This window comes from Chrysochloris asiatica, unplaced genomic scaffold, assembly GCF_000296735.1.
Source record: "Chrysochloris asiatica unplaced genomic scaffold, ChrAsi1.0 scaffold00082, whole genome shotgun sequence".
Classification (NCBI taxonomy): domain Eukaryota; kingdom Metazoa; phylum Chordata; class Mammalia; order Afrosoricida; family Chrysochloridae; genus Chrysochloris; species Chrysochloris asiatica.
In genome coordinates, this window is record NW_006408600.1 from 7,435,182 (window position 1) to 7,459,957 (window position 24,776).

Sequence of the window (24,776 nt, forward strand, 5' to 3'; positions counted from 1 at the left end):
CAGGGTCACTTAACAACAACAACAAAGTCTGATTTCCACAGACCAGTTCACATTTGACTATGAGGGTCATTGTTTACTAGGTCCCTAAATGTATTAAAGTACTTGGTAAAGCAGAAGGTCAGTGTAAATGGGCTGATACAGAGGCTGTAACATTGGGATCAAGAATAATAAGAACTGTAAGGAAGGTGTAGGACCGTGCAGTGTTTCATTCATAGGGTCTCTATGAATCAAAACTGAGTTGACAGCACCTTACAAAAGCAGCAGCATGACCCAAGGGAGTAAACCTACTGGTGCAGTATTTAAATGACTGGCTGTTAACTGAAAGATCAGATGCTACAAGGAACTAGTTCAAAGCCACCCAACAACTCTGAGGGAGAATGACCTGGCTATTTGCTCCCTTAAAGATTATACTCAAGAAAACCCTGGGAGCAGTTCTATGGAATTGACTCCATAGCACCAAACAAAAAGAGTACTCATAGTTCATTTTCCTGTTCTATTTGTTAATGAACTCCCTTGCCAGCATATTTAGAAACTGTAAAACTTATCGGACTGGTCCCTTGGACTTTTTCAACCAGATGAATAACTGTCTGGCCGACTGATTGAAAAAGATCAATGTTTATGCCCATTCCAAAGAGAGGTGACCCAACGGAATGCGGAAATCATCGGACAATCTCTTTGATATCTCAAGCGAGCAAAGTTTTGCTAAAGGTAATACAGAAACGGCTGCAATCATACATTGACAGAGAACTTCCAGAGGTTCAAGCCGGATTCAGAAGAGGCCGTGGAACGAGAGATATCATTGCTGATGTCCGATGGATCTTGGCTGAAAGCAGAGAATATCAGAAGGATGTTTACCTGTGCTTTATTGACTACGCAAAGGCTTTCGATTGTGTGGATCATGACAAGCTATGGACAACATTGAGAAGTATGAGTATTCCAAAACACTTAATTGTACTTCTAAGAAATCTGTACCTAGACCAAGAAGCAGTTGTTCGAACAGAATATGGGAACACTGAATGTTTTAAAATTGGGAAAGGTGTGAGACAGGGTTGTATTCTTTCACCATACTTATTCAACCTGTATGCTGAGCAAATAATATGAGAAGCTGGGTTCTATGAAGGAAAACGTGGCATCAGGATTGGAGGAAGACTCATTAACAACCTGCGATATGCAGATGATACAACCTTGATCCCTGAAAGTGAAGAGGACTTGAAACATTTACTTATGAAGATCAAAGAGCACAGCCTTCGATATGGATTTCATCTCAATGTCAAGAAAACAAAAATCCTCACCACTGGACCAATAAACAACATTCTTATCAATGGAGAAAAGATTGAAGTTGTCAAGGACTTCATTCTTCTTGGATCAACTACTATCAACACTAGCAGTCAAGAGATCAGACGACATATTGCACTGGGCAAATCTGCTGCACAGGAACTTTTTTAAGTGTTGAAGAGCAGAGATGTCAGCTTGAGGACTAAGGTGCGCCTGACCCAGGCCATTGTGTTTTTAATAGCCTCATATGGATGCGAAAACTGGACAGTGAATAAGGAGGATCATAGAAGAATTGATGCCTTTGAGTTGTGGTGTTGGAGGAGAATACTGAAAGTGCCATGGACTGCCAAAAGAACCAATAGATCTGTTTTGGAAGAAGTGCAGCCAGAGTGCTCCTTGGAGGCCAGGATGGCTAAGCTTCGTCTCTCCTACTTTGGACATATTGTCTGGAAGAAACAATCGTTGGAGAAGGATGTCATGCTGGGTAAGATGGAGGGTCAGAGAAAAAGAGGAAGACCCCCAAAGAGATGGATCAGCCAGGTGGCATCACTGATGGACTCAAGTGTGGCAGCGGTAGTGAGGTTGGCCCAGGATCGGACATTGTTTCGTTCAGCTGTGCATGGGGTCGCTATGAGTCGGTTCCGACTCGATGGTACCTGACAACAACAACAACATATGAGGTAGCTCTTGAAATTCTACCCTAGACCTGAGTTAATTTTCACTAGTAACCCAAATGAGATACCCATCCCTTATGAGGTGAGCTTCTTCATATGTTTTGTCATCTGATGTCAAATATGTACCTTTGAACATAAGGGGAAAAATCAGTTAGCGGTGGGTATGAAAGAAAAGAGAATGATCAGACTTTTTCTCACATACTTTTAACATGTTATCTGGAGGGATTGGACCTTTGAAAAGGACATCATGCTTGGTAAAGTACAGGGTCAGCGAAAAAGAAGACCATCAACAAAATGGATTGACCCAGTTGCTGCAACAATAGCATAGGAAAGATTATAAGGATGGCCCAAGATCAGGCAGTGTTTTGATCTGTTGGACCTAGAATTGCTGTGGACAGCACCTAACCAACATAACAACAGGAGAGAAAGAAACAATCCAGTGATTGGGGCAGTATAGAGACTGAGGAATGGGAAAATAAGTCAGAGTTGTTCTTTCAAAAATCCGTATGTAGCCAAATAATCTGCACATTGGACTGATTTCAATTTATACCTTGTTATCTTAAAGTTAAAATTCTGATAAAGATATAAAATGCACAGGAGGATTTATACCAAACAGTCACCTGAAGGAATAAAGGTTGTTGTTGTTGGTAAGTGTCATCAAGTCAGTTCAGACTCATAGCAACCCTGTATAGTGTTTCCAAGGAGCGGCTGGTAAGCTTCAACTACCAACCTTGCAGTTCAAACCGACCTTGCAGTCCAACACATTAACCCACATTGCCACAACAGGACTCTGAGTAAAATTTCTTTAACCTCGCTTCTTTGACTCATGAGAGGGAAACCCCATTCTATGAGTTTTAACTTAAGACGTAAAACTGAGGACAATTAAATGAAAAGAGATTCCTTAGCTAAACCAGGAAACCAAAACAAAGCACAGTTAATGATGTAGATACCAAAGCCAACTGGAAAGCCAAAGGGTGGAAATACGCAGTCTTGAGGGTACATCTAGGCACAACTATTTCCTTTCTCAATCTAGGAACAAAAAGGGAGGGGGACCTGTCAGTCAAGAGTCAGGTATCAGATTACAGTTCCCATACCTCTAAGCAGTCCTGGTATGGTGCTGTAGGGTAAACACTAGATCACAAGGTCAGTTTGAACAGCAATGTTGATGGTTCAAACCCACCAGCCACTCCCTAGAAACTCTATACAGGGTCACTATGAGTCAAAACTGACTTGATGGCACTTACCAACAACAACAACAACAATCCTTTCTTCCTTCAGGTGACTTCCTTCAGCTAGCCTAATGCCACCTTGAAGGGATGGAGGCAAGGAAAAGGAATTATTCATCCTTTAACCAAATATTACCTAACAGGACTGTTTAAACTACACTGCACTAAAGTTACCACATTGGTTCATAGGTCCATTGTATAGCTCATGAAGAAAATCAGAACAATTTGTTGTTGTTGTTTGCCCTCATAAAGACTTTATGTACAACAGAACAAAACACTGTCCAGTCCTATGACATTCTCATAATTGTTATGTCTGAGTCCATCATTGTTGCTACTGTGTCAATCCATTGCATTGAGGGTCTTTTATTGTTGTTGACCCTCCACTTTTTCAAGCATGATGTCCTTCTCCAGTGACTGATCCTTCCTGACAACATGTCTAAGTTATGAGAGGCAAAGTCTCACCATCATCTCTTCCAAGAAACAATCTGACCGTACTTCTTCCAAAACAGATTTTGGAGGATTAGTTCCTTCTTTTGTCTGTCTGTGATCTATTCAATAGTCTTCACCAACACTGTAGTCCAAATGCATCAATTCTTGTCTAATCTTCCTTATTCATTCTCCCATTTTTTTACATGCACATGAGGCGAATGAAAACGTCATGACTAAGGCCAGGCATACCTTAGTCCTAAAAGTGACACCTTTGCTCTTTAACATTTTAAAGAGATCATTTGCAGCAGATTTGCCTAATTCAATGCACCACTCCATTTATTGACCACTGCTTTCTTAAATGTGAATTCAAGTAAAATCAAACCAATTTTAGAGGGAAAAAAATCTGTTTTCTCTACATCTATGAATATCCACTGCCATCAAGTCAATTCCAACTCATAATGACTCATAATAATAATAAAGGGAACTATAAATCTTTAACAGAGAATCTGAAGCCCATTGCCATTGAGCCAATTCCAACACATAGCAATCCCATAGAACTGCCCCATAGAGTTTCTAAGACAATAAACCTTTATGGAAGCAGATGACCACATTATTCTCCCATGAAACAGCTAATGGGTTCCAACTACTGATCTTTCAAACAATAAGCAAGTGCTTAATCACTGTGCCACCAAGGTTCTTTTTATTGCTAAACCACATTGTATATTATTGTTAGATTTGTATGGCAGGGGCTCTTGAAGAGAAAGTATCCAAGTTTGCTCTATAGTGCACTGGAGCAGCTACCTACTCTAACTCTCCAAGAGAGGGAACAATAATAATTAAAGAATCTATTCTGAATAAATTAATTTTGGTGTTGTTAAGTGCCATTGAGTCAGTTCTTACTCATAGTGATCCTGTATAGTGTCGGAGAGGAGCAGTGGCTCAAACTGACTTTGCAGTCCAGTGCACAATCCTGCAACACCACAGGCACACAGAAATCCAATAGATAGGGATATCTAGAAAGTCACTATGCAGCAAGTGTTGAAGACTTTGTACTCCCTAATGCGCTGGACTACAAGGTTGGTTTGAACTGCAAAGGTCGATGGTTCAAGCTCATCAGCCACTCCTCAGAAACCCTATACAGGGTCGCTATGAGTCAGAACTGACTAGATGGTAGGCACTTAATAACAACAACAACAACGACTTCAAGATAATTTTTTAATGAATGATTTTAAAGGGTTATTTTTGCAAGAATATAACCTTCAAGACAATGTCCAAAGTTTGTTGTTAAATGCCATTGTGTCAATTCCAACTCATAAGAGCCCTATATAGGGTTTCCAAGGAGCACCTGATGGGTTTGGACCACCAATCTTGAAGCGAGAAGTCCAGTGCTTATTCTATAGTACCATGCCAGGACCCCATTCACTGTTAAGAGGTGCTGACTCAGAGAGAAGATTACTAATTTGAGAACCACTAAAAGCAGAGCTGCCATTGCCACACCAGTTGCCAAGATGCTCCTCTAGAAGTTGTGGGAGGAAAATCTGCTGGAAGCTTTCACTGATGGAAGTAATTCCCGAAATCAGCCAAGGGAAAAAGTGGGAGACCCACTGAAGTGTTCTTTTCTGTTCTTTCAGCCAAACTTTCTCTAAGGGGGATTAGCAATGGAGCAGAGGAAGGAAGAATGTAATTTCCATTATCTGCTTGCTATTCATAGGGCAAGTTCAGGTTGTGATATTAAAGTATTCTTCAGTGGGAAAACAAAGTAATGATTTATTTATAAGGGCACCTGGTTCAACTGGCGATCCAAAAGTTCTCAGAGTAGTTTGAACCAGCTGTAGAGACTTGCAATTGAAATCCATCCATCTGACCCTGGAGAAGAATGAAGCCTGAAAAGAGGACCAGAGATAATAACTTTTTAAGAAAGACTTTGCATTTGTATAACACTTTGTATCAGACCATCACTGATACAACTACGTCCCAAAACTCTGCATGGAGATCAGTCTGGTAATGCATTTTTATAGGCAGGGAAATTATAGCACAATGCATGATGAGAACCATATTGCAAACCAGGCAATGAATCAGTTATAGTGCTAAAAATAGAACCCAGCTGCCATTTAGCAATAGAAACCAATCTCTAACAACATTCTAAAGGCTATTAGGGTTTTGCCAGCCTTAGATAAATTTATCACCAGGAAAGTATCTCTCTCACTTCTGAAGAAGTGTAATTTAGTACAGTGACTAGAATTTGATATATCCCATTGATTTCCCAGATTAAGGAAAGAATAAAGATGTTTAAAATAAATCTTGAAATTACAATTTGAACACTGCGTGACTTGCTGCAAAGATGAAGAGCAAGAAGCAGACCAGCTGAAGAATTTTTATTAAAATGAAAAAGAAGATATAAATAATTTCACTTTGACAATTGTCTTTCAAAGTTAAAAGCATTCTTATACAAATCTGAAGTGTAATGTTTCAAATTAATATTCTTCCAAATTTAGAAAATATTTTCAAGGAGACAGACAGAATAATGATCTTATTTTGAAAACAATTAGCGTTGTTGTTAAGTGCATTGGAGTCGGTTCTGACTCATAACAACCCTGTGAGGAGTGGCTGGTGTGTTTGAACTGCTAAACTTATGGCTCCCAGTCAGTCCAGTACTGATCCTAAAGTGCCACCTTTCAGTGAACAGCAGAGATGTCAGCTTGAGGACAAAGGTGCGCCTGACCCAAGCCATGGCATTTTCAATAACCTCATATGGATGTGAAAGCTGGACAGTGAATAAGGAAGATGGTAGAAGAATTGATTCCTTTGAGTTGTGGTGTTGGAGGAGAATACTGAAAGTGCCATGGACTGCCAAAAGAACCAATAGATCTGTTTTGGAAGAAGTGCAGCCAGAGTGCTCCTTGGAGGCCAGGATGGCTAAGCTTCGTCTCTCCTACTTTGAACATATTGTCTGGAGGAAACAATCATTGGAGAAGGATGTCATGCTGGGTAGGGTGGAGGGTCAGAGAAAAAGAGGAAAACCCCCAACGAAATGGATCACCCAGGTGGCATCATTGATGGACTCAAGAGTGGCAGCGGTAGTGAGGTTGGCCCAGGATTGGACATTGTTTCGTTCTGCTGTGCATGGGGTCGCTATGAGTTGGTTCCGACTCGATGGCACCTGACAACAACATAGGTGAAAGAACCTTAGAATTTCTCATCCATCTGACACTTGCTCTTCCTGTCATCAAGGTCATGTGACTGGATTAAATATATGTATCATTAAACTGAATGGTGGAGGGTAAGCACTGGACCTCAAGGTTGTTTGAATTGCAGGCGGTTCAAGCTCACCAGCTGCTCCTCAGAAACCCTATATAGGGTCACTATGAGTCAGAACAGACTCCACAGCATTTAACAACAAAACTCAGTGAACATTATTCGGTCTTGACATGATCCTTTTTGTCTTTTCTAAAGATACCCTTTAGGAGCCACTAAGTTAGTTCCAACTCTATTCACAACAAAATGAAACACTGCCTGGTCCTATGCCATCCTCATAAGTGTCACATTTGAGCTGACTGTTGAAGTCAATCCATCTTGTTAGAAGTCATCTATTTTTCTATGAATTTTTCTCTCAGTTTCTTGCAAATAATTTTTCCTATCTCTCTGGTTGCTTCTGGGATTCCTTTTCAAGTTTATCCTGTTTTTATAGAACAAAACAATTGTTGCTATGCTTGAGCTCATTACTGCTGCCACTATATCAGTCCATTTCATTGGAGGTAGTCCTCTTTTCACTTGCCCTCCACTTTACAAGCATAGTGTCCGTCTCCCGGGACTGTTCACTACTGATAATATGTCTGAAATATGAGAAACAAAGTCTTGCCATCCTGGCTTTCAAGGAACATTCTGACTGTATTTTTTCCAACACAGATTTATTCATTCTTCTGGCAGTCTATGGTGGTTTTAATATTCTCCTCCAACAACAAAACTCAAATACAGCAATCCTTTATGGTTTTCCTTATTCATTGTCCCATTTTCACATGCTTAAGAGGTTATTGAAAATATCACTTCTTGGGTCAGGCTCATCTTAGTGCTCCAACTGACATCTTTGCTCTTGGACGCTTTTAAAAGGTCTTGTGTGGCAGATTTTCCTAATGTAATATATTGTTTGCAATCTTGACTGCTGATTCCATAAGTGTTGATTGTAGATTCAAACAAATTAAGGTTTTGACAACTTCAGTCTTTTCTCCACTTATCCTGTTACCTATTGGTCAAGTTGTTAAGTAAGATTTTCGTTTTCTTTGCATTGAGTTGCGATCCATAATGAAGGTTATGGTCTCTCATCCCCATCATTAAATATTTTAAGTCCTTTTGTTTCCAGTAAACAAGAGAGAATAATCTGCACATCACAGGCCTTTAATGAGTCCTGCTCTAATCCTCATGCTACTTTCTTGTTCATATAATCCAGCTTCTTCAATTATTTCCTCAGAACACAGATTGAATAAATATGGTGAAAGGATATAGTCCTGGCACACAGCTTTCCTGATTACAATCCATTAAGTGTCCCTTTACTCTGTTCCAACCACTGTCTCCTGGTCTATGTACAGCTTCCTCACAAACACAATTAAGTGTCCTGGAATACCCATCTTTGCAATGTTATCCATAGTTTGTCAAGATCCACACAGTTGAAATCATTTGCATAGTCAATAAAGCACAAGTAAACATCTTTCTGGTATTATTTGCTTTCAGCCAAGGACCATCTGACATCAGTAACAATATCCCTCATTCCATGTCTTCTTGTGTCTTTGCCTTGAAATTCTGGCAATTCCCTGTTGGCGGACTGTTGCAGCAATTTTTTCCCCCCAATAAGATTATTTTATTCAATAACCTAGTAAAAGTTGTGATTATAAGTATCCAACAGTATAAAAAGTACAAAACAGATTACTGATTTCTAAGTGTAGTGGTTATGAATCCAGCTGTGAACCTCAAGGTCAGCTGTTCGAAGCTACCAGCTGTTCTCTAGGAGAAAAATGAAGCTTTCTGCTCCCGAAAAGATTTACAGCCTGGGAAACCCTGTACAGGGTCGCTATGAGTTGGAACCGAATCCACGGCACATAACAACAACAACAATATATTAATACAAAGTGCACTACATACAATAACCCTACAGATAAAAAGAGGTGGAAAGAGAAAAGAAGATTGGTTGACAAAAGTGGTTGAGGTCTGTTGTTGTTGTTAAGTGCCGTCGAGTCAGTTCCAACCCATAGCAACCTTGTAGAGGGTTTTCAAGGAGCATATAGTGAGCTTGAACCGCCAACCTTGCAGTTCAAACTGACTTTGCAGTCTAGTGCATTAACCCACAACGCTACACCAGGACTCCAGGTTGAGGTCTAATGATAAATAAATAAACACAGAAGAAGAGATGATCCACCACCAATACTGCAGCCAAAATGTACCAAAAAAAAAAAAAAAAAGAGAGAGAGAGAGAGAGAGAGAGAGAGAGAAGAAATAATTTCAAATACAACTCAGAAGGAAGATGATAAGGCTGGGGACTCTTACATCTCATGGCTGTAGGAGAGTCGACTCAATTCACTACGTAGTCTGTGCTTATGGTGGCATGTAGGATGCAGGTTTTCCCCAAAAGGAAGAAATAAAAAATATTCAATTTAGATAACAGACTATAAAATTATGTCGTCGTTATGTGCCGTGGAGTCGGTTCCGACTCATAGCGACCCTGTACAGGTTTTCCGAGGCTGTAAATATTTACGGGAGAAGAACGCCTCATCTTTCTCCTGCAGAGCAGCTGGTAGTTTCGAACTGCTGACCTTAAGGTTCACAGTGATTAGTAACCACTAAGCTACCAGAAAATTATAGGATGCCCATAAAAATTGGCTCATTCCTTATTGATGTTTATACTATCCAACTTTTTAAAATCCAGTTCTAAAAATAAACATTAAGTATTGTTACAAATAGTACTCCTGGCATGCAAGTGTTGTTGTTGTTGTTGTTGTTGTTATGTGCCGTGGAGTCGGTTCCGACTCATAGCGACCCTGTACAGGGTTTCCGAGGCTGTTAATCTTTACTGGAGCAGAACGCCTCATCTTTCTCCTGCAGAACCGCTGGTAGTTTCGAACTGCTGACCTTATGGTTTGCAGCCCGATTCGTAACCACTACGCTACCAGAGCTCCTTAAGTATTGTTACAAATTGTTACATTAAGTATTGTTACAATAGTACTCCTGGCATGCAAGTGTAGGCAGATGCAAATTTAAAAAAACAGTGAGGTAGCATATCACATCAGCTTTAATATTGTTGATGTTTGTAGGTGCCATTGAGTTGGTACTGACCCATAGTGACTTTCTGCACAACAGAATGAAACACTGTCCAGTCCTGGGTTAACCCTACAATCATTGCTACACCTGAGTCCATCGCTGCTGCCACTGTGCCAATCCAACTAGTTGGGGAACTTCTTTTTCTCCAACCCTCCACTTTACCAAACATAATATCCCTCTCCAGTGACTGTTCCCTCCTGATAGTATGTCCAAAGTATGAGAGATGAAGTTGGTCATCCTGGCTTCCAAAGAACACTCTCACCAGCATTAATAGCAAAATTTAAAAAAACAAAAACAAAAACCCAACCAACCAACCAACAAACAAGCAAACAAAAAACCAGAAAACAACGAATGCTGTTCAGAGTGTGGAGAGACTGGCATCTTCCAACAAAGCTGTTAGAACTGTAAAATTGTCCAACCACTGTGAAAAACAATATAGCATTTCCTCAAAAATATGGCAATATCAATACTGTATAATACAACAATCCCTCTACTAGGTATATGTTGTTGTTAAGTACTGATGGATGAACTCCAACTCATAACTACCCTGTATAGGGTTTCCAAGTAGCAGCTGGTGCTTTTGAACTGTTGACCTAATGGTTCAGTCCAGAGCTGATCTTACAGGGCCACAGTAGAAGTCTCCAAGAGATAAGAACTATGGCATGAGTAGCTAGTTATATGCACATGCATGTTAATCACAGCACTATTCACAATAGCAAAAATATGGAGACAGCCTAAATGTCCATCAATGAAAAACTGAATAAACAAATTTTGGTACAAAAATACAATGGAACACTATGCAATCTAAAAGAGTAACGATGTATCTGTGAAACCCTCAGAATATGGATGACCTTCGAGGACATTATACTGAGTGAAATTAGCCAATCACAAAAGGACAAATATATTATGAGACCACTAATGTAAACACTCAAAGGTTTTCACAGTAAAAGAAACATTCTTTGATGGTATAGGATTTGGGGGGTGGAGGAACTAATTCACTAGCAAGAGTCTAGGCACATGCTAACTCAGGTGATGATGAAGGCAATTTATAACCATTGGAGTTTGGCAGAAGAATGATGAAGACAGGTGACGATATGGAGGAATTCAAGGGTTAATGGGATCGAGGTAAATACTGTTATATGCCCAACTCTGCAACAACAATACTCCTGGATAAGTATATGGGCAGATACACAGGCTGAACGGGTATGGGAGGGAGAGTAGGAGTATATCCACAAACACATAAGGGTTTGACAGAAAATATTTGTACGTGGATATTTACCTTTACTGCAAACCTACCTATGAATGTCATGAAACATACAGGGGCAAAATGATGAAAACTTCTTAGAGATTTACCAAACACCTTAAGGCAATGAGTTGCTGACCTTGGTGCCTCAAGGATCATAGTCTCAGGGGATACTAAGGTCAATTGGCATAGCATAGTCCCCAAAGACAATGTTCTATATCCAACTTTGGTGAGTAATGACTGAGATCTTAAAGGCTCAGGAACTGTCATTTAAGGTGCAGCTTTTGACCTCCATGTACAGAAGAAAGAAGAGTGATGGCAATTGAAGATGCTTGGGATCAATCAACCAGTCCAATGAACAAATGGAACACATGAACATCAGTTCCATGACTAAGACCAGAAGAATGAGATGCCTGTCTATCACTGCCAACTGCTCTGGAAGGGATCACATTTGGAGGTCCTAGATAGAGTGGGAGAAGATGTAGAACAAAACCCAAAATTATTTTTTAAAAAGACTGGGTTTATTGCTCGGAAAGGGCTGGAAGAATCCTAGACAGTGGCCCTAGGTCACGCTTTAGACCTGGAATGGAACTCACTCTCTTGAGTCCAAGTTCCAGCTAAGTGGTAGATAAGTTTATAAAGGGGCCAATAACACTAGTAAGGTCTGTTCACCATGGAATGGTCAACCATCAAAAGGGCAACATTGACCTAAGGACAAAGTTCAGAAGGGTTGGGAAGAGGGTGGGGGGAGTGGAGTAGCTGTTGTCACATTGAGGGGATTTCAATCATTGAGATGAAACAAACGAACTCAATTCATAATAAAAAGTTTTTTTATATAAAAAAAGTGACTCATGATGAATCAAAAACAATTCTTGAGCTAATTGATATTTTAGTGTAGGTATTCCCAGTTCTAATTCAGAATTACTGAGATGTATAGATTAAAATATAGCCCAGAAAAGCATTATTAAAATGCCCATGTCACCATTTTATTAAATTTAAGAGAACCAACTCTTTAGGCTTTAATAATGATGAGAGGAGTCCTGGTGTGGCGCTATGGGTTGATGCGCTGGACTGTAAGGTTGGTTTGAACCGCTAGGTCGGCAGTTCCAGCTCATCAGCCACTGCTTGGAAACCCCATACGGGGTTGCTGTGAGCTGGAACTGACTTGACAGCACGGAACAACAACAACAATCAGGAGAACATTATTAACAAGCCAAATAAATGTTTTGGCAAACTGGTATGCTGTTTTTAGTTTATAAGAATTTTGTATTATGAAAATGGAAGATTTTGATTCACTGCCATAAAGATTAATTCTGGTACAAATCAGCAAATCAATCCTCAACAACAGTGTATTGCAGGAATGAACAATCCAAAGTAGAGTAGCTTCTTATGGAGTTGATCTGGAATGAGAGGGACTTTTTTCTCATTTAAGAGGTCCTTTAATAAAAAACATAATTAGAAAATTATTGAGAAGTAATTGTTACTTTGGTCGTGCTGGGATGCTATAGGATAATCACTGGACCACTAATCAAAAGATTGCTGGTTCAAACCCACCAGCTGCTCCTCGGAAATGTTATACAGGGGGGTCGCTATTAGTTGGAACCAACTCGATGGGCTTTACAACAACAACAATCATTACTTAGTTTATATATAACTATATATAGGAGCTCTGGTAGCGTAGTGGTTACGAATTGGGCTGCGAACCATAAGGTCAGCAGTTCGAAACTACCAGCCGCTCCGCGGGAGAAAGATGAGGCTTTCTACTCCCGTAAGGATTTACACCCTCTGAAACCCTGTACAGGGTCGCTATGGGTCGGAACCGACTCGAAGGCACTTAACAACAACATATAAACTCAAGAAAAGTCTATTTCTCCAATTTAAAGAAAGAAGGGTGATGAAAATCTATTCAACTGTATCATAAAAACTCCTTTTCTGCTTCAAAAAGTATTCTTATGTTTAAGATGAGTTATTCCCACTAGTCTATGAATTTATTCCCAACATAGCCTAGAATTTGCCCACTTGTAGAAAGTCTGTATAGAGGATTGAAACATTCATATAGAATTTTATATGATCAATCTTTTCTAAAATCACACAAACAAAAATCATATACTTAGATAAATTTTAAAGAACTAAAAAAAAAAAAAAATTAGTTTACAAGCTTTGGTTTCTGCTTTAACTGAGTCTTTTGTAGGATAGGAACTGGACTGTAAACCACAAAGTTGGCAGTTCAAGTCCACCAGCCTTTCTATAGGAGAAAGATGATTCATTCTGCTCCTACAAAGATTTACAGTTTTGGAAACCCTATAACAGGGTTGCTGTGAGTTGGAACCTACTCAATGGCAGTTAACAACAACAACAAATGCAAACCATTTCCCTACCCTTAGGATGTGCACATTTAAAAACCCATACCAGAAAAGAATGATTAGGAAAAAGTTTTACAAAATAAAGAAATACAATCTCTGCATGTTTACCAGTTTGATTTAAATGAAGTGAGAGGGTTCTCAATTTATGAAATGTATAGTATTCATGAAACAAAGTTAAGTGTTTAGGAGTGAAGCTAGAACAAAGATTTTCTACCTGAAATCACACTCATATGAATTGTTTGCTGAGCACTGACTCTTATTTAAAAAAATAATTATTTAGTTTCATTTTAACTTTTTACTATTTTGGCTAACATAATTACTACATGGTTCCCCACTTCATCCCCTGTAATATTTTTAAAGCATATGTATTAGTATATCCATGTTCAGTGGAGTCATGGTATGGCCATGTAGGATAAACACTGGACTGCTTATTACCATAAGGTCATGCTTAATGACCATAAGGTCATTATTAAAACCCAACAGTCACTCCTAGAAACCCCTCTAAAAGGTCATTATGAGTTGGAACTGATGGTACTTAATAACAAATATATGCTTTTCTTGAAATATTATGCAACACATTTGAGTTACTACAATGACAAGGATACTGGATTTAAATTGAACAAAGGTTACTAATGAGCATAGACTAGCCTATATCTGCTGTGATCACTGACGTCTTTTTCTAGGGGAAAAAAAAAATCTTTTTTTGATTTTTTTTTTTATGTTGACTTGAGCTGTAGTTTCATGGTCTTAAACATAGTGTTTATAGTCAAGTCTTTTCTTTTTTATATAATCTGGTTTTCTAATTTTCCCATTCCTTCAGGAAAGTACCCTTACCTTCAAGTCAACTTCAGTACATAATCTTATATTTCAGATACATTACTTGAAGGATCTGTTGGAGCTCAAAAGAATTGGTGCTGGTCAACCCGCAGTTTCCTGTGTGCTAACCTTCTGGATTCTGACCATTGAGATGGTCAATCACACAGCTGCTCTCTTCAGTCTTATTATCTCCCTATTCTTATGGATTATTGCATCATGATCACAAAGACAAAGGACAAAAGTCATTAGAACTACATGTCCTGAAAGAAATACTCATCATGTTTGGAATTTTCCATCTAATTGGCATGGTATAAAATATTATTTCTACCACATCATTAACAACCAAATGCATGTGGTTATAAGAAATCATAAGTTGGTTGTTTCTGTGGTGGTGGCAGCGGTGGTGGCAGTAGTAATGGTTAGTAGTTTTAGCTGTTTGCTTTTGCTTCAATTGAAAATGCTTAGGAAATTCACCTTTCTATTTGGGGACTATTCTCTCTAACCAAAAAATCAAACCTACTGCCATACAGTCCAACCCAACTCACAGTGACCCTGTAGGACAGAGTCCGGCTGCACTAGAGAGTTCTTGAGGCTGTAAATCTTTATGGAAGCAGACTGCTTCACCTCTTTCTCTTGAAGAGACTGGTTGGTTTTTAGAGTCGATCTTTCAGTTCTCAGTAGAGTACTTCAACCCACTATGTCACCAGGATACTTGCTAATAAATCCATATTTATTTAACTCTCATATTTAGAAAATGGTGACTTTATGAATAATCAGTGGTGCACTACTAATAGCATTTCCAACACTATTTTTCACTCTGAGACTGATATTGATTCAACCACTTTATAAAAATTATTTATCACTTGCCAATTGACATCTACAGTAATTGGAATCATCTGGCATTTTGCTACACTTGCAGAGAAATGCAATGAGGTGTCACATGTATAACCATCTTCATTATATTTATGAAATATTTATTAAGCACTTTGATTTTTGCAAACATGTCAGGAGTAATCACTGCACATATCTTACTTAATTGAGCTATCAATTCTTATTACATAAAATGATTTGAAACAGTATTTTCTGTAAAGAATGTTAAAGTCTTTTGAAATAGGTGTATATAAAGATTTTCTTGATGAAAATACATTCCAGAGTAGAATTTATTTACTTAAATATGTCTACTTAATGGTAATGTGATACCTAAAATGATCTATATAGATGATTTCCAAATAAACAAACAAAACAATTTTTTCTTTATCCATAGCTTAAATGCTCTGAAGCACATTATATCTTAATTGTTAAATTAGGAAGAGAAGACTCAGAAAATATCTCAACTATAAAGAATACTTAAACAAATGAATATCAATTAGATTGCAATGTATTCACAGTTTGTTATTTTTCCTTTATATCTCTTTTTCCTGGCAGTCCAGCCCAGTAATTCAAAAAAGCTGATGATGAGAATGAGATTTATAGATTTATAGTGTGTGTTCATTACTTTATTTCCTACATAAAATCTATAAATTAAATGTTTTCCTTTTGTACAGAATTAAAATACATAACATTCTTTTAGGTCTACATTATGAGAGGCACATAATCCCATCTATTATGTTCTCAGGGACATAAAGAAGATACAGAAGCATGCATGGTCATGTACCCACGAGTGAATCCTCTATGATTTAGTAGAAAAGATGGAAATATATTTTGAGGATAAGCTTTGAGAGTTAATAATACGGAGCAATCATAAGAGCCGTCAACACCCATGGGGATAACAAAATATCACACTGGGAGAATATATAAGTGGAACGAGGTAGCTGTAGTTTCCATCAATACCCTTGAGGATAACAAAGGACCACATTTGGGAGAATATATATGGAATAAGGTAGCTGCCATTTCCAAATTTTACATTACAGTGGATTGTCCTAGTTACTTCCTGAAATTGGCTAAATTCACATTTGAAATCATTCCCAATTCTCCTTCAGTGACCCTCTCATTACTAATAACTATGCTCTGCAGTAGACAATGTGTGTTCATTACTTTATTTCCTGTGCCTGGGCATATAAGAACATATTTACAGCATCCATTGTAGTCCTCGTGTGATATTACAGGATAGTGCACTGGACTGTAAGGTCAGTTTGAACTGCAAGGTCAGTTTGAACTGCAAGGCAGAGGTTCAAAATCACCAGCTGCTCTTCAGAAACCCTATACAGGGTTTCTCAATGGCACTTGACAACAACAAAAACATGTTAGGAAAAGGGACAGTGGGTCTGAGTTCTGATCAATGGAATGTGGTACAGGTGATGCAAATCACATTGCTTGGCAGAAAGTGTGAGTGATAAATTAGACTTATTTGTAGAAAGCCATTGAGATTTTAAGATATTTCTGTAAACACAGTATAGACTAACAAGGGGCATTGGTGATCCAGTGCTAGAACTCTTGTTTTGTGCAGATCTGGTCAATGCACCAAATGCACACCCACCACCCACATGTCATGGCTTGCACGTTTGTTTCAGCAGTGCTTCCAGACTAAGAATAAGAAATGCCTGGAGATGCACTTGTGAAAATCACTCAGTAAAAATACTATGGATTTTAAAAATAAATGGATTCCTTCAGGGCAAACTCCCTTGCAAAACTGAAACTCAAAGGGAATACACGAGCAGGCATGTAATTTTGCTGGTGACCACATTGGTCTAACAATAAGGAAAAATGGGGGGAAAACAGCAATGAAGCTGTGAGCTAAGTCCAACCACATTCAACAGAGTCCTGTCAACCTGTATAGAGACCTGGTTGGCCATCAGTATAGCAAGACCTGGGAACTCCTGAGCCCATGAACAGGGACATAGCCACAGAGGACTAGAGTGGAGAGTGAAGCGTCCAGCTGAAATGAAGTGATGGGAGATGCACAAGAACACCCACACTTGCAGATAGTACCCATTTGACCTAGCTTCAATGGCTGGATGATCAGAACTTGACTAGAGGAAGAAAGAAGAGGAGGGCAAAGTATAATCTACTACAATTTGATGAACTTGACCTATACTTATGGATGTAGTAGCTTAAATGACATAATGAATCTTTACAGGAAGGATCATTCCCACCCCCTCTGTACACAGGATTGATGGGGATGGGCACCTTAGACATATAGGATAAGCACTTACCTAAAATGGGGCAGGCTACAAAGGCACAAAGTGACTGGCTTACAAGTTTTCAAGAGGGAGCTTAGTTTCAGAGGGTGCGGGGGGAAGGTAGAATCTCCACTGAGTGGTTCCCAACCTTTCTAAATGGAGCTGGTGAAAGGAGATGGGGATAAGACTCTTGTGGTTCAATAGTAAATAATTGGTATCAGGATTGGTTGTGATTGTTGCAAATGTAAAGGTAGACCTTTTGTAACAAAAGGAGGGGAGTGGTTGATCTTGGTGTCGAGAAGTGGAAGACCCTGGGACCGTAAAAGGAGAAGAGTGGAGTATGGGACCCTATCCAGAGAAGCAGTGATGAAGGAGGCAGAGACAATGACGAGGAGAGATGCAGTGGACAGGACTCTAGACTCAAGGAGGGATAGGGACAGAGTGCTGGTGGCTGCAGGGCAGGCTTGCAGGTATGCCCTTTGGTTGTTAGAATGGTTAAATATTCCTGATTGCTTCAGTGTATATTAAAAAAACAAACAAAACAAAGCACAGGGAATGGAAGCAAATGCTGTTGAACGATGATGCATGGAGGGGATTGTAGTCAGTGCAATGAAACAAAATACAATAGGGTGAATGTAAAGCTGATGTTGTCCCATGTCAACTATCACTTCATTCACAATGAAAACTTAAAAAAAAAAAAAAAAAATACTATGGAACACAATGCGCCAATCTATAACCAACCAGGGCAAGATATTGTTTCATTTTGTATGGGGTTACCATAAGTCAAGACTAACTCAAGGGCAGCTAACAGTGGTAAATGAATGTATAGTCTTTGCTATTCTGGCAAATGCACTTGACTTTCCTTTTCTTCTTGCTTATCCATGGATTGCTGTTGAGCGAATTCTGACATAGAGTGGCCCTACAGTACAGAAAGACCCTCCCAATAGAGTTTTCACAGCTGTACATCTTTACAGAAGCAGACGGCCACATCTTTCCCATGTAGCGGGTGGCAGGTTTAAATTTACAACCTTTTAGTAGCTGAACAATAACTACTGTGCCCCTAGAGCTCCCGCCCTTACCCTTATATTCCTGTTTTTACTAATAACACTATTTTGCCTTTTTCAAAATAATTTGCATTTCAATAGGGGATTCAAACAAACCCACTGCTGTCAAGACTGATAGAGGTCAATGATAGAGTAGAACAACTGTGTAGTGTTTTCAAGGTAGTAATCTGGTAGCGTAGTGGTTACCAGTCGGGCTGTGAACTGCAAGGTCAGCAGTTCGAAACTACCAGCTGGTCCACGGGAGAAAGATGAGGCTTTCTGCTCCTGTAAAGATTTCAACCTCGGAAACCCTGTACAGGGTGGCTATGAGTCGGAACCAACCCCACGGCACATAACAACAGCAACAATCTTTATAGAAGAGAGCCCCATCTTTCTCCTACAGAGTCATTGATGGTTTGAACCACAAACTTTTCAGTTAGCAGCTGAGCACTTAACCACTTGGCTATTGAGTAGCAAAGCAAACTTTTACTCCCTTAAAGAAATAAATTTCTAGCAGAAGAATATTGGGTACTGTGATAAATAGAGTTATTTATTAAAAAATAATTTCAGAAAGCTTCTCTATTTTTTTCATATATTCCAGTATTTTTTAAAATTCATAAATGGCTGCAACCATATAGTGACAGAGAGCTTCCAAACATTCAAACCAAATTCAGAAAGGACATGGAATGAGAGATAGTATTGTTGATGTCGGATGGATCTTGGCTGAAAGCAAAGAATACCAGAATATGTTTGCCTGTGCTTCTTTGACTTTGCAAAGGCTTTTGATTGTGTGGCTCATGACAAGTTATGGATAACATTATGGAGGATGAGTATTCCAGAAGACTTAATTGTGCTCATGATAAACCTGTGCATAGACCAAGAGGCAGTTGCTCAAACACAACAAAAGAATACTGAATGGTTTAAAATTATGAAAGGTGTCTGACAGAGTTGTGTTCTTTCACCATACTTACCCAATTTGCATGCTGAGCAAATAAGCTAAGAAGGTGGATTATGTGGCATCAGGATTGGAAGAAGACTAATTAACAACCTGAGATATGCAGATGATACAACCTTGCTTGCTGAAAGCGAAGAGGATAAGATACTTTCTGATGAAAATCAAAGATCACAGCTTTTGGTATGGGTTGCACCTGAATGTAAAGAAAACAAAAATCTTCACCACTGGACCAATAAATAACATCTATATAAATGGAAAAAAGATTGAAGTTGTGAAAAACTTCACTTTACTGGGATCAACCATCAACACTCATGGAAGCAACAGACAAGAAATCAAAGGACAGATTGCATTAAGCAAATCTGCTGCACAAAACCTCTTGGAAGTGTTCAAGAACAGTGTGAGGACTAAGGTGCACCTGACCAAAGCCATGGTATTTTCAATAACCTCATATGCGTGTGAAAGCTGGGCAGCGTAGAAGCATTTGAGGTATGGTGTTAGAGGAGAATATTTAAAGTACCACAGGCTGCCAAAAGAACAAACTGATCTGTGTTGGAAGAAGTAGGCCAGAATGCTTTCTGGAAGCCAGGATGGCCACTCATACTTTGAACATACTATCAGGAGGACCATTCCTTGGAGAGGATATCATGTTTGGTAAAGTGGAGCATCTAAGTAAAAGAGGAAGACCCCCAACTAGATATATTGGCACAGTGGCAGCAGCAATGGCCTTAAATGTAGTAACGATTGTGAAGTTAGCATAGGGCTGGATAGCATTGCATTCTGTTGTGCTTGGAATTTGTATTGACTTGATGGAACCTAACAACACTGACCAGTATTATTTAGTTTATTTATTTGTTCTCCACATTCCTACAGTTAGTTTCTCCTGGTAGTAACGTGCTATTTTAGCAAGGAATGACAGAAAGAGAAAGAATATATTTGTCCTACAGATTTTTACAGTTGTAATTCTACCAAAAAATGTTATAGAGTGATTTTTCCAAACAGATCCATGTCCCAAATAGCTTCTTAAAATAATTCACATTCAAATTATTTCTATAACAGACATTGTATGAATTTAGTGTTAAGCTCAGAGTTATTTTGTGCTTCTATCTTTGACACATACATTCTTACAAACAAAATTTAAACATCAAATCACAATTTTTTTGTGTGGTGTTCTCCATGTTGTTGTTTTTAAGTGCTGTTGAGTTGATTCTGACCCATAGCAACCCTGTATAAGGTTTCTAAGGAACAGCTAGTGAGATTGAACCACTGATGTTGCAGCTCAAACAACTTTGCAGTTTGACGCATTAGCCCACAGCGCCACACCAGGACTCCTGTATTCTCCAGAAATGAGATTTAAACCAACATTTAATTCCAACATGCATGTTTTTTCTATATGCCATGCAACCTCATAATCAATGCTTGATAAAGTCCTTAGTGATAAAATAAACAGAGTTGAAAAAAAAAATGTGGTGCAGTAGAAATAGATGGCGTATTCTCCATAGCTGCATCTATTTCTATCGCATGCACATTTTTTTCAGGTCTCTTTACCACTAAGGACTTTATCAAGCATTGATTATGAGGTTGTATGGTATATATAAAAAGCATGCATTTTGGAATTAAATTTTGTGTTAAATCTCATTTCTGTTCTTTGCAACCCATGTGAGTTTCATGGAGCTAGTTTAATGAGTTTTAAATTCTTTATATGTCAATTTATGTTAAAATAAGGAAAAAAAAATACCTATCCTGTAAGATTGATAGATTTATTTATAGATGTTTTTGTTATTGTTAGTTATTGTCAAATAAATTCCAAATTATGGTGACCCCCATTTATCTAGAATGGAACTGCTTCTTAGGGTTTTCAAGGGTCTTAGAGCTCTGGTAGCGTAGTGGTTACGAATCGGGCTGCGAACCTTAAGGTCAGCGGTTCGAAACTACCAGCCGCTCCGCGGGAGAAAGATGAGGCTTTCTACTCCCGTAAAGATTTACACCCTCGGAAACCCTGTACAGGGTCGCTATGAGTCGGAACCGACTTGACGGCACTTAACAACAACTTAACAACAACCTTTTGGTAGTGGATTACCGGCCCTGTCTTCCAAGTAAGCTTTTGGTGGGTTTGAACTGCCAACCATTCTGCTAGTAGTTGTGCACTTACCTGTTTGTGCCACCCAAGGAATCTTGTTTATAAGCACTACTTATAAAGCCATTAGCACACTTCATAACCTAGAACATAAATTCAACTTACAAGCAACTATTTGAAAGTTATGTTTGTTGGTGTATAATTAATATGTAAAAATGCATAGCTTTTAAGATTTTGATATTTCTATATATGGTGTGGTACTGTAGGATAAGCACTGGATTACTAACCTCAAGGTTAGTGGTTCAAACTCACCAGCCACTCCTCTGAAACCTTCTACAGCACCACTACGAGTTGGAACTGACTCAATGGCACTTAACATCAACAACAATAAATACATCTGTAAAGCACTACTCAAAATTTCTGTCACTCCAAGAAGCTCCTTCAAACCCCTTTCCAGACAGTCTCACCATCACCACCTAAACATAGGCAATTGCTTTCTAAATTCTATAATCCTATATTTTTCTGACTTGGGACTTCATTAGAGTTGAATCATAATGTATGCACTCTTCTATTCCTAGCAGTCTTTGCTTAACATAATATATATTTCTTGTCAATTAAGTCAGCTTTGTTGGTAAAATAGAATTCCAAATATCTTTCTATGAATAGCATAGTTTCAGCTAATCATGATAGCAAAAACGCAGCTCTCTCCTACCATGTGTAGGCAGCTTCTGTTTATCAATTAGTAATTTAATGTAAGGACTTGTAAAAGAAGTGCAGAGAATCAAGGTATTCTAGCCCCAAGATTGATATTACAAATGCACTGTATTACCCTCAATACTCGGGGTAACAAGGAGAGAGCATCCTGAAAGACAGTTAAATTCAGAGACCAGCTTTATCAACAACACCAATCCCATAATGTTTTTGAGATTCATTGTTACATAAGTATGTTCTTCTTTTTCATTGTTGTATAATAACCAACTATATGAATATGCCACCGTTTAGTTAGAGTCTCACATGTGAGGGGTTTTTTGAGTTGTATTCAGTTTTTAATTGCTGTGAAGAAAGTTGCTGTGGTATACAGAATTACTTAATATAAGAATTCTAGCTATAGTCTTTGTAACTCTCATCAAATAATTGTGTTGTTGCTGTTAAGTATTGTCAAATCAATTTTGACACATAGCAACTCTTTACAGGGTTTCCAAGGAGCAGCTGGTAGTTTTGAACTGCAGACCTTGTGGCTCGCAGTCCAGTGTTTATCCACACCAGGACTCCATGACTGGGTGCTATTGTTACGTGCTGTCAACTTGGTTTTGACCCATAGTGATCCTGCATAGGGTTTCCTAGGAGGGACTGGTGAACTTGAACCACCAATCTTATGATTCAAACTGACTTTGCAGTCTAGCGCATTAACCCACAGCACCATATCAAGACTCCAAAGTGCTTGTGCATCCAAGGAAATTGGACATCTTGATAACTATGTAAATTAGGTGCATGCCACCCTTGTGAAGGTGAGTGATGAAAATAAGGTGTTTGGAATCCTAATATGAGGATTGGTCAGTTTTGTCATCTTGCTAAGCATAAAATGGGCAAACAGAGGAGATCTTATTACCACCAAGAAGAAGAGATGGAAGTGGGTTGTGTTCTTTGAATTCAGGGTCCCTCTGCTGAGAACCTCCTAGAGCCAGGAGCTATATAGAGAGTGCTGTAACATTAGAGATGTCAAGAAGCAGTGAGAAGCAGTGGCAATGTATGGCAGCAGAGGCAGCAGAGGCAGCAGAACCAGGAGAGTGGCAGTAAACAGTGCAGTGGTCTTCCCAGTCCACAGTGAGAAAGTCGAGCATCTTTGGTAGGAAGCTTGTTGGCAAAGTGGGGCGTCTTTAGTAGTTTATTCGTGGAGCTAGGCTTATTAACCCACAAAACTAAAAAGCTGAGTGCTGTTAGGCAGCAGTTTATTGGTAGAGTGGGGTACTTCTGGTCACTTTTCTATGGAGCTGAAGAACTTTATAATACTTGACCAGGGTGCCTTAAGAGACGAAGAACTGAAAATCCAAAGGCCTAGAAGAAGCTGTCCTGGCCAAAGTGCTATATGCTTAGCTATTCCTCATCTTGAATTGTAACTGATTACTTCCCTAATAAACTTTATAATCTTGAATATTGTCTGTATGGTTATAGCAATAAATTACTGAACCGAGCAGAGGAGTAGAGAGTGCTATGGGAGGGACATGTAAATGTTATAACGGAACCATGTTTAAGTAAAATTGTCAAGTCAGTGACAATTTCCATGGAACTTACATGACAAGTTGACAGGAAACATACCTGATAACTCTTAGAAGTAAATGTGTTACTGTTGATCCCATTTAGGTATTACATTTCTAGATTAAGAAATCATATCTTTTGGACCTGATATCAACTCAAATAAAGGAATTTAATAGCACAAATTTCAGATTTACATTGTTTAAGTTGATTGGAAACTGTATTTTGAGTCAGTCAGTTCTGTGATGGTTCTCAAATCTCTCTCTCTCTCTTTTTTTTTTTTTTTTGGTTTGTTTTTTGCTTTGTCTCAGGCTGGTCCTGGCATTAAAACATAGAATCACATCTACTTCTGTCTATACAAGCACCAGAATAGGTACTTACTCTTGATTTGATCAGAATGGAACTCTCTTGATTGCATATTACATCATTCACTCTTTTTTATAGTCCACAGCCCTGCAAAATGAAATTGTTATTACTTTGGCTGAGCCTATAAAGTTAAAGTGAATCCAGTGATTGTTAATTATCTCTTGGTTACTTGCTATGTGCTAAATGCAAATACATAGAAATTCAATCTCGATAGTTCTATACCTGTGCCAAAAGGGAATTTCCAAGGCTAGTCAACTTCAAAATGTCTGCTTGATGAGAATTCTTTCTCTTAAATATTCACATTTACTGTCTCTATAATCCTGATTCACAACATTGCTCTTAAGTCTACATTAACTTTGGAGCTAGGGAAAAGTCACTAAAATCAACAGTTCAATTCAAATTTGAATATTTACTGCATACTAGGCAAAATTTCCAGTATCATCTCTCTTTTTGGCTAGCTAGTTTTCTTTGAATAATTTTTTGGCTTTTTCACTGAGAACATTTTCTTCTTCATAAGACTGAACTCCTTAATTTTTTTATTTTTTATGAACATTCTCTTTTGGATTTTTATTACTCAAATGACTAATCGGGCTTCCTTTCTTCCTCTGGGGACCTGGGACTCTACAGCTCTGAT

At 38.7% G+C, this 24,776-nt stretch overlaps 1 pseudogene; it reads right to left on the reverse strand.

Moving 5' to 3' along the window:
* Positions 1-2,854: 2,854 nt before the first annotated feature.
* The window catches only part of LOC102810867, a 31,353-nt pseudogene continuing 9,431 nt past the window's right edge, over positions 2,855-24,776 (reverse strand).